This window comes from Haliotis rubra, unplaced genomic scaffold (assembly GCF_003918875.1).
Source record: "Haliotis rubra isolate DU_JTF1 unplaced genomic scaffold, ASM391887v1 Scf1052, whole genome shotgun sequence".
NCBI classification, from domain to species: Eukaryota; Metazoa; Mollusca; class Gastropoda; order Lepetellida; family Haliotidae; genus Haliotis; species Haliotis rubra.
This window is the reverse complement of record NW_025764951.1, coordinates 69,630-79,241: the sequence shown is the minus strand read 5'-3', so window position 1 is coordinate 79,241 and position 9,612 is coordinate 69,630. Positions and strand designations below refer to the sequence as shown.

The window sequence follows — 9,612 nt, the reverse complement described above, 5'->3', positions numbered from 1 at the left end:
ATTATAACACAAACATAATAGCAATGATATAACAGATACACGAATACAGTTCAACATTATAACACAAACATAATAGCAATGATATAACAGATACAAGAATACAGTTCAACATTATAACACAAACATAATATCAATGATATAACAGTTACAAGAATACAGTTCAACATTATAACACAAACATAATAGCAATGATATAACAGATACACGAATACAGTTCAACATTATAACACAAACATAATAGCAATGATATAACAGATACACGAATACAGTTCAACATTATAACACAAACATAATAGCAATGATATAACAGATACACGAATACAGTTCAACATTATAACACAAACATAATATCAATGATATAACAGATACACGAATACAGTTCAACATTATAATATTACTGTCATCTATCTACATAAACAGTTATCTCCCCTTGCTGTAGGATTTCACGGAAGGATGTAACTTTGACGAGTAGTCACGTGATCAGATGGGCTTTTCATATTTCAAGGACCAGCCCTGAATATCTATACGAGATAGCTGGACATGCCCGCATGTGTTTCTGACGAACAAACAACAGTGTTTCAACGAGAGAATTTTTCGTTCAGTTTCAATATTGTCAAAGCTTCCTTGTAAGTTGGAGGTGGGGCTTCTTCCACGGAGGAAGCAGATGTGGACCTAAATACAGAGAATACAGGCAAATGCATCCCCGGTATCCGTGATGATCGGCCATTGTGTATCTCTACTTTCTGTTCATATGCGGGATTGTCATAAACACTGAGTCCAGTTGCTTGTTTATGGCAAGGGCAGTCACACTGAGCAGGCTGGACTGTTTGAGGTGGGAGCCTCGGCGTCTGTGTTCGTTGTGGAGGCACTGCTTTCGGAAGAAATGCTTTCACTGAGCGAGTTTGATCTCGAAAATGACGGAGACCCCGCGGATGAAGACGTGGTTTCCGATGTTATTATGACGTCCGGCTCATCTTCAGATGAAGTAGAAAGAGATTCGTTAAAGGTTTCTGAGTCAAGATTTGTCAAATGTCTGTCTCTAAAAATTCCACATTGAGAAGATTTGCACTTTCTGCATAAAGAATAATGTCGAGATAACATGTCAAATCGGGGGACACTTCTTGTTCCATTCCTTTCCTCGTCCTCGTCTTGTGTCGTGCCTCCTTCCGTGTGGACCCTGTTTAGTGCTGAAAAACGGAGGAGATGAAGAGTTTGCATGAATGAGTGAGTGAGTTTAGGTTTACACCGCACTCAGCAATATTCCAGCTATATGGCGACTGTCTGTAAATAATCGAGTCTGTACCAGACAATCCAGTGATCAACAGCATGAGCATCGATCTGCGTAATTGGGAACCGATGACCCATTCTACCCCGGATCTTCACGGGTAGTTTGCATGAATTGATGCAATTGCTGAGAGATATATATTCCAAATGTTTAGCGTAAAAGTCGAGAAATGACCAGACAATCCTGCGATTTTGTATTATGTCAATACAGACATGCCAACAACCACGTCCCGAGCCTGAACCCGCTGTAACCGTAGGTCGCCTCCTACAATCAGCTTATGTTGCTGGGGACAACAGAGTTTATTGTGAGGAACTAGACTTACTTTAGTCCCCTAAATAAAGTTATCGTATTTCATAAAATTTAGAAACACTAAATTAAAATCTTATTTAACAAATATAAAAAAAATCCCAAATCCCAAAGGAGCCCAGGACATCCTTTAGGCAATCTAGACTTGAATACTGACTGACTGACTTACTGAGTTTAGTTTTACACCACTTTTAGCAATATTCCAGCAATATCACGGCGGGGGACACAAGAAATGGGCTTAACACAATGTGCCCATGTGGGGAATGGAACCCGGGCCTTCGGCGTGACGAGCCAACGCTTTAACCACTAGGCTACCGCACCGCCCAGACTTGAATACAATTCTTATATATTTATTATCTGGGTTCTGGGGAACACACTATGGGTGAAACCAGAAAAACTCCGAAATATATCATACAGAGAAACGGAAGTATTCACGCAACACAGAGGCACGTACGTTGACAGAAGAATCTTAGTCTGTAGTTATTGCATATTCCGGAAGTCTGGTCACAATTCCTGCAGGCTAGACCCGCAGTGGCACAAGGCAATGACAGGCTGTCTTCCCTCACGATGTCGTCGACGTCACCGTTGTCGACATCGCAGTCAGCTCTGGTGATGCTGTGAGTTGACGGGCTAATATTTCGTCTCAGAGCCTGTAAATGGGGTAAAGTTATACTTTGCATAGTTTTATAAGCTGAGCCCAAAGATAAACACTCACGGATAACGCGTGGTCGTGCTATATCCGTGTTCGATTTTTAAAAAAAGAATTCAGATATACATGCGCCGCCCTGTAGTTGCCTCTGTCACTCCTTATGTAAACCAACTTGAAATTGTAGTTCCTGGTGTACATTTCATATGTGTTTTATTAGCAATGTGACTTAATGTAGACATGTTTGTGGGTGTGTCAGGGATCAGATAAAGCTTGTAGCCAGGTATGTAGGTGCATGTATATGCACGCGATCAGAGATACACGACAGAGTATCAGGGTAATTTTATATATAAACGTGATCAGGGCTAAGTTGGATTTGAAAACTGATCCATTTTGAAAAATTCGAAACCGTGTATTTTATCCTTCAGTTGCAAATATCACGCATTTGACTAAAACTCAAAACTGTTGCTATTGTAAAATCTTGTCTTGTTTTTTCTTGCAACTGAAAAGCGGTGGGGCTGAAAGACTATGATTTCCACAATGTCTTGATATGTGACGACTAACATTATTAAGGCTATAAGGGTCCACAGGAGAATGAATAGCTAATTATTTCTCAGGTAATAGGCAATGCGTCCAATTTAAGTGAGTGTGGACTTCTACAGGTGTTATATCAACCCTGAATACACAGTCAGGGAACATGAGTGTGAAGCTCTACAGAGGATATATCAACCCTTAACACACAGTCAGGGTACATGAGTGTGAAGCTCTACAGGTGTTATATCAACCCTTAATACACTGTCAGGGTACATGAGTGTGAAGCTCTAAAGGCGTTATATTAACCCTTAATACGCAGTCGGGTTACATGAGTGTGAAGCTCTACAGGCGTTATATCAACCCTTAATACACTGTCAGGGTACATGAGTGTGAAGCTCTAAAGGCGTTATATTAACCCTTAATACGCAGTCGGGTTACATGAGTGTAAAGCTCTACAGGCGTTATATCAACCCTTAATACACTGACTGAGTTTAGTTTTACGCCGCTTTTAGCAATATTTCAGCAATATCACGGCGGGGGACACCAGAAATGGGCTTAACACATTGTGCCCATGTGGGGAATCGAACCCGGTTCTTCGGCGTGACGAGCCAACGCTTTAACCACTAGGCTACCCCACCGCCCCCCTTAATACACAGTCAGGGTACATGAGTGTGAAGCTCTACAGGCGTTATATCAACCCTTAATACACAGTCAGGGTACATGAGTGTGAAGCTCTACAGGTGTTATCTCAACCCTTAATACACAGTCAGGGTACATGAGTGTGAAGCTCTACAGAGGATATATCAACCCTTAACACACAGTCAGGGTACATGAAAGTGAAGCTCTATGGGCGTATATCAACCCTTAATACACAGTCAGGGTACATAAATGTGAAGCTCTAAAGGCGTAGTCAACCTTTAATACACAGTCAGGGTACATGACTGTGAGGCTACAGGTGTTATCTCAACCCTTAATACACAGTCGGGGTACATGAGTGTGAAACTCTACAGGCGTTATATCAACCCTTAATACACAGTCTGGGTACATGAGCGTGAAGCTCTATAGACGACATATCAACCCTTGATACACAAACAGGGTACATGGTCAGGGTCAGACCTTATGCGATGAGTGATTGAGGCAGTCTTGCTTCACACCCTGGCGGTATACGATGAGTGTTTGAGGTAGTATTACCTCATCCCTGATGATATACGATGGGTGGGTGAGGCAGTCTTGATTCGTGCCCTGATGGTATACGATGAGTGAGTGAGGCAGTCTTGCTTCACACCCTGGCGGTATACGATGAGTGTTTGAGGTAGTATTACCTCATCCCTGATGATATACGATGGGTGGGTGAGGCAGTCTTGATTCGTGCCCTGGCGGTATACGATGAGTGATTGAGGTAGTATTACCTCATGCCCTGATGATATACGATGGGTGGGTGAGGCAGTCTTGATTCGTGCCCTGATGGTATACGATGAGTGAGTGAGGCAGTCTTGCTTCACGCCCTGGCGGTATGCGATGAGTGTTTGAGGTAGTATTACCTCATGCCCTAATGGTATACGGTGGATGAGTGAGGCAGTCTTGATTCGTGCCCTGGTGGTATACGATGGGTGATTGAGGTAGTATTCCTTCATGCCCTGATGGTATACGATGGGTGAGTGAGGCAGTCTTGCTTCGTGCCCTGATGGTATACGACAGATGCCGACGTGCTGCACGTGCTCCGGTGTGAGTCACGACCTCAAGAGTCAAGGGATCACCCATCGAGTACTTTTCGTGAACAGCGTTGTTTAACGTGAGCTGGTCGTTGTAAGCAGGCCACTTACCAGTAATATTTTTCAGTACCACAAAGTCAGCCAAAGATGAACTGAGGAAATTTATTAAATCTTAGTAGACAGCACCCACAGTTGGAAATATGAGAAAAATAAGATGCAAATAATAGATCTAAGGCGTGACACGTGTATATGTGTCAGCCAAGACACTGCTCAGACAATATGCGATGAGTGAGTGTGGCAATATTACCTCATGCCCTGGCGGTAAACGATGAATGCGTGAGGCAGTTTTGCATCGTGTCCTGATAATATACGATGAGTGAGTATCGCTATAGTACCTCATGCCCTGGCGGTATACGATGAGTGAGTAAGGCAGTATTACCTCTTGTCCTGACGGTATACGACGAGTGAGTGAGGCAGTCTTGCTTCGTGCCCTGGCGGTATACGATGAGTGAGGCAGTCCTGCTTCGATTCGTTCCCTGATCGTGTGCGACAGACGCTGACCAAGGCTGTAGAGTGTGTTTAAATACAACGTAACAGGACATGATAAATAAACATCAAGTGGGTCAAGTGGAGAAAATGGATACCAGCCAGCCAATACAGGTAGCTACATCAAGTCAGATGATCTCTTGTCGGGGACTACTCAGATATCAACTGAACTGTGCGTATCTTCACACATCCGTGTGGCAGGGGAGTGGCTGGTCAGGTGTATGAAGGATGGTGTTTAAGGAGGCAGTGACACATCCTCGATCATCCGGTGCATTATATCTCCATTCTACGTCACACATTGGGTAACAGAGGGTACCACGGGGCGGTGGGTCAGCCCGGTGGTTAAAGCGTTCGCTCGTCACACGAAGGTCCGGGTTCGATTCCCCACATGGGTACAATGTGTGAAGTCCATTTCTGGTGTAATCCCCTCGTGGTGTAGATGGGATATTGCTTAAAGCGGTTTAATACTCAAATAACTCACTGAACGTGACACGCTGGGTAACCGAGGTCACAACTGGCCACAGAAAGGTCTTTGGGGTTGTACAAATTGGGTTGAAAAGAGCCAGATCACAAGATACAAAAAGCATCTAAAAGGTTTTACGAACAGGTGACATATTTCAAGAGATTATGGGAAACAGGTAGAACAATACACCATACGTATACCTTCAAGTACACATCAATACCACTTGAAACACAATGCATGCAACACAGAAAGAAATACCCTCTGTCAGTTACACGGGAATTGTAAACAGGACATGCCTTGTGTACCTAGTGACTCGCTATGGCGATAACAGTCGGGGACAATTGTTTACGAGCCGTACACTTTCTATTGTACGTCAGTATACATTTAGTCAACAGTTACTCGAGAACGGGGTTTCATCTATGCCTTGTAAAAAGAACAGGGGACACCCGGAAATAACCTTTTCAAAAATTGTAAGTAGGAGACATAAATAATTGCTGTAATTTGATACTTAACAAATAGGGGCCACATTACAACCAGTAGTGACGTATGACAGTAAATGTTCTTGTATTTAATTGTATGTATACTGTACATCAGTTAAACAATTTCTTTAATTATGATGCGTTTCTGTTATCCGTATATATTTATTATATCACACTATGCGGCTTGTTTTTGTTTTTGTTGTGATTTCCATTTACATTTTTGGCTTTGTCCATCTTGTAACATTTGTTATCATGATTTTATATTATAGCTCATGTACCACCATTGGTGGCGTTTGTTGAGTAAAATGAAAAGAACCTTGAACTTGTCACTATCTTGGAGACGATAGTGGCATGTTGGGAAAGTTCAGTGTTAACGTTTTGGATCAGAAGTGCGTAACACTGTGAAGTTGAAGCTCTCGTTTCCCTATCGCGTGCCATACATGTTCAGATGGGAAACTATTCCGGGTATTCTATATTGTCCTGCGATTCTTGGGCAGTAAGCACGGGGATTGTCGTCCTGTAAGCTTAAGACGTCGCCTGCAAGCCTTCCAAACTGGTAAACAGGGGCCGTCAGCCTTTTGTACTTAGAGTGTCCACTGGATCTTCTTTTCACAATGTGGTGATGCCGCCCAACACCATAATACATTCTGATGACGCGCAGTCACGCAACGCATGTCGCCCTTAGTTGGAACCGCCTCTATCCCCTGGAATAACATGCTGGGGTACTGAAAACGCATGTTGTCTACTTCCGGTTCCATCTGGAGTATCCAGGTTGATACAGACATGCAATCTACTGGATGAGGTTGTAGGGAAGATCAAGGCGCAACCAGCCACAGAAGGTAACTGTGGCGACCCCTGCAATATCATCCTTTAAATTGGTTTATTGATTGAATGGAGTAGAGTGGAGTAGAGTGGAGTGGACTGGAGCTTAGTGAATGAGTGAGTGAGTCTTGATTAATGTGACCCGTGAATAATGCACGAATTCTTAGGAGTTTTGCACAACACACACACACACACACACACACACACACAAAAGTGTAGTCTATAACGTCATTCTCAAGATGATCACATTGACAGTGTGAGAATTGAAGAAATTATATCTGTGCTTCGGATCTTCAGACTTTTTTTTGGTGTGTATATATATATATACGTACAAAATGTCCAAAGTAGTACAGGTGTTCAGTCATAAATATTGCATAGATAAATAAAATCAGAATGCCTTTTTCTCCAACATGTTTCGTTCTTTACTCTTCAGGAAGATTGTGAGAAATGTATATATATATGATTTCTGCAGGTTTCAAATCTTGGCAAGAAGAAATATCTGGACTCATATTGTATTACTTATTCATCTGTATATATGAAATACTCGACTGCACATATAATGTTTAGAACATTATGGATGTATTTAATTATAAAGCATATGTAACCTCATATATGCCTCTGCCTGCAGCCGAAGTTGAAGTAAAGTTTAGTTCAGGTGACGTGTTTTCTTGTAGGTCACGGAAAGGGACGAGTTGTGACGTGTGCTAATCTACGTTATCCTCCTATACAAGTGGAAAATTCCGAATTTCGCTTTAACACAAATCCTCACCAATTATTACTTTTCGATTTTTTTCCCATAATATGAAATAGCAACATGCAAACAGTTGTTTGTGGCATCAGCTTAATCTCTATAGGGCATTTATATGTCTGTTGGCCACCGCCCAGTGTCATGTGCCCGTTGGCCACCGTCCTGTGTCATGTGCCTGTTGACCATCGCCCTGTGTCATATGTCACGTGCCTGTTGGCCACCGCCCTGTGTCATATGTCACGTGCCTGTTGGCCACCGCCCTGTGTCATGTGCCTGTTGACTATCGCCCTATGTCATATGTCATCTGCCTGTTGACCGTCGTTCTGTGTGATATATCATGTGCCTTTTGACCACCGCCCTGTGTGATATGTCATGTGCCTGTTGACACCTGCCCTGTGTCATGTTTCATGTGCCTGTTGGTCATCGCCCTGTGTTATGTTTCATGTGCCTGTTGGTCACGGCCCTGTGTTATGTGTAATGTGTCTGCTGGCCACCGTACTGTGTCATGTGCCTGCTGACCATCACCCTGTGTCATATGTCATGTGCCTGTTGGCCACCGCCCTGTGTCATATGTCATGTGCATGTTGACCATCGCCCTGTGTCATGTACTTGTTGACCATCGCCCTGTGTCATAGGTCATGTGCCTGTTGACCACCGCCCTGTGTCATGTGTCATGTGCCTGTTGGCCACCGCCCTGTGTCATGTGTCATGTGCCTGTTGACCACCGCTCTGTGTCATATGTCTGTTGGTCACCGGCCTGTATCATATGTCATGTGTCTATTGACCCCCGCCCTGTGTCATATGTCATGTGTCTATTGCCCCCCGCCCTGTGTCATATGTCATGTGTCTGTTGGTCACCGCCCTGGAGTCATATGTCACGTATCTATTGACCACCACTCTGTGTCATGTGATTGTTAGCTGCCAACCCGTGTCATGTCCCTGTGACGGTGACATAAAGACCCCCCATTAACGCTTGTTAGGAGTTTTCATTTAGACAGGTATTCGGTTACCATCCCTCTGCGGTGGCTGCTTTCAATACACGACACAATGCCGGGTAACGCAATGCCTACATACACGTCATGTGACCAGGAAAAAGAAAGCGAAAATACGATCCTCGTAGGCGGCATCTACGCAGTTGTAGCAGTCGCCCTAGTATACCTGCATCACGCTGTATGCATCGCCCTCGGGCTGGGGACAGACACATCATCTGATATACGAAAATCCATCAATCCATCTATATCATGTGAGATTATCATGTGGGAGGACTGTGACGCAATCGGGTGACACTCATTGGAATCCATCAGTCGGACGTGAGTACTGTGCCTTCTACACTAGCCATTGCATTTCAGTCATTATTAGGTTGTCGTCCATTAAAGTTGTCAGGGGTGTTGCTACCATTATAAAAAAAGCCCGGGCTTACACGTGATTTTGGCTAAAAAGGTTGGACAAGCCCCCAATACTATCTAAATATTAAGCTTTGCAACCTATCGGGCTTACACGAAAAATTGGCTTGCTTCTCGCCTGGTTGAAAGGTTTGATTTGTATTCACATTCCTTTTTATTTATACATATCACTTACTTGTTTTTGTATGTAACAAAAAGCACCAACTGAGCACAGTTTTGAACAAAATCTGACCGACAACGCGTCCGACAACAAGTCCCAGCCAGTGCGACCTAATTTTCGAATTTCCGCTACGGTTTCAAGGAACCCCAATGATCTTGCTGCATTTTGTGATGACAATTTAGCGAGCGATCCTGTTTCAAGTCACCCCAATTTTGTCAACGTCGCTTCTTCACGACCAAACGGATTTCCAATTGCCCAGCATTGTTCCTTATCACAAGAGTTTAATCTCTCGCGGTTTGCGGGTTCTGCCCCGTGATCTGTTTAAAAGCTGCTAATTATATTTCACAATAAACAATCACAAGTAAATAGAATACACCAACGAGATCTGCTTCCTATTCGCCACGCCGCACAACTTCGAAATCGGTCAGTGTATTATTACGCGGTCAAACGAATCCGTCATAGTTTTATAGGTACAATGACAGTTTGTTAAAATGATATTGTTATTGAT

General features: G+C 43.3%; 1 protein-coding gene across 3 annotated transcripts in view; it reads left to right on the top strand.

The window, feature by feature from the left end:
• The window catches only part of LOC124276596, a 210,787-nt gene that overhangs the window by 161,843 nt on the left and 39,332 nt on the right, over window positions 1–9,612 (top strand). Inside the window, exon 1 of one of the 3 annotated variants that reach the window (XM_046712244.1) lies at window positions 8,665–8,851. The exons of the other annotated variants lie outside the window; for them this stretch is intronic. The gene's annotated coding sequence lies outside the window, so the exon portion shown is untranslated. Of the gene's footprint in view, window positions 1–8,664; window positions 8,852–9,612 lie in introns of those variants that run through there. 3 annotated transcript variants of the gene reach the window in all.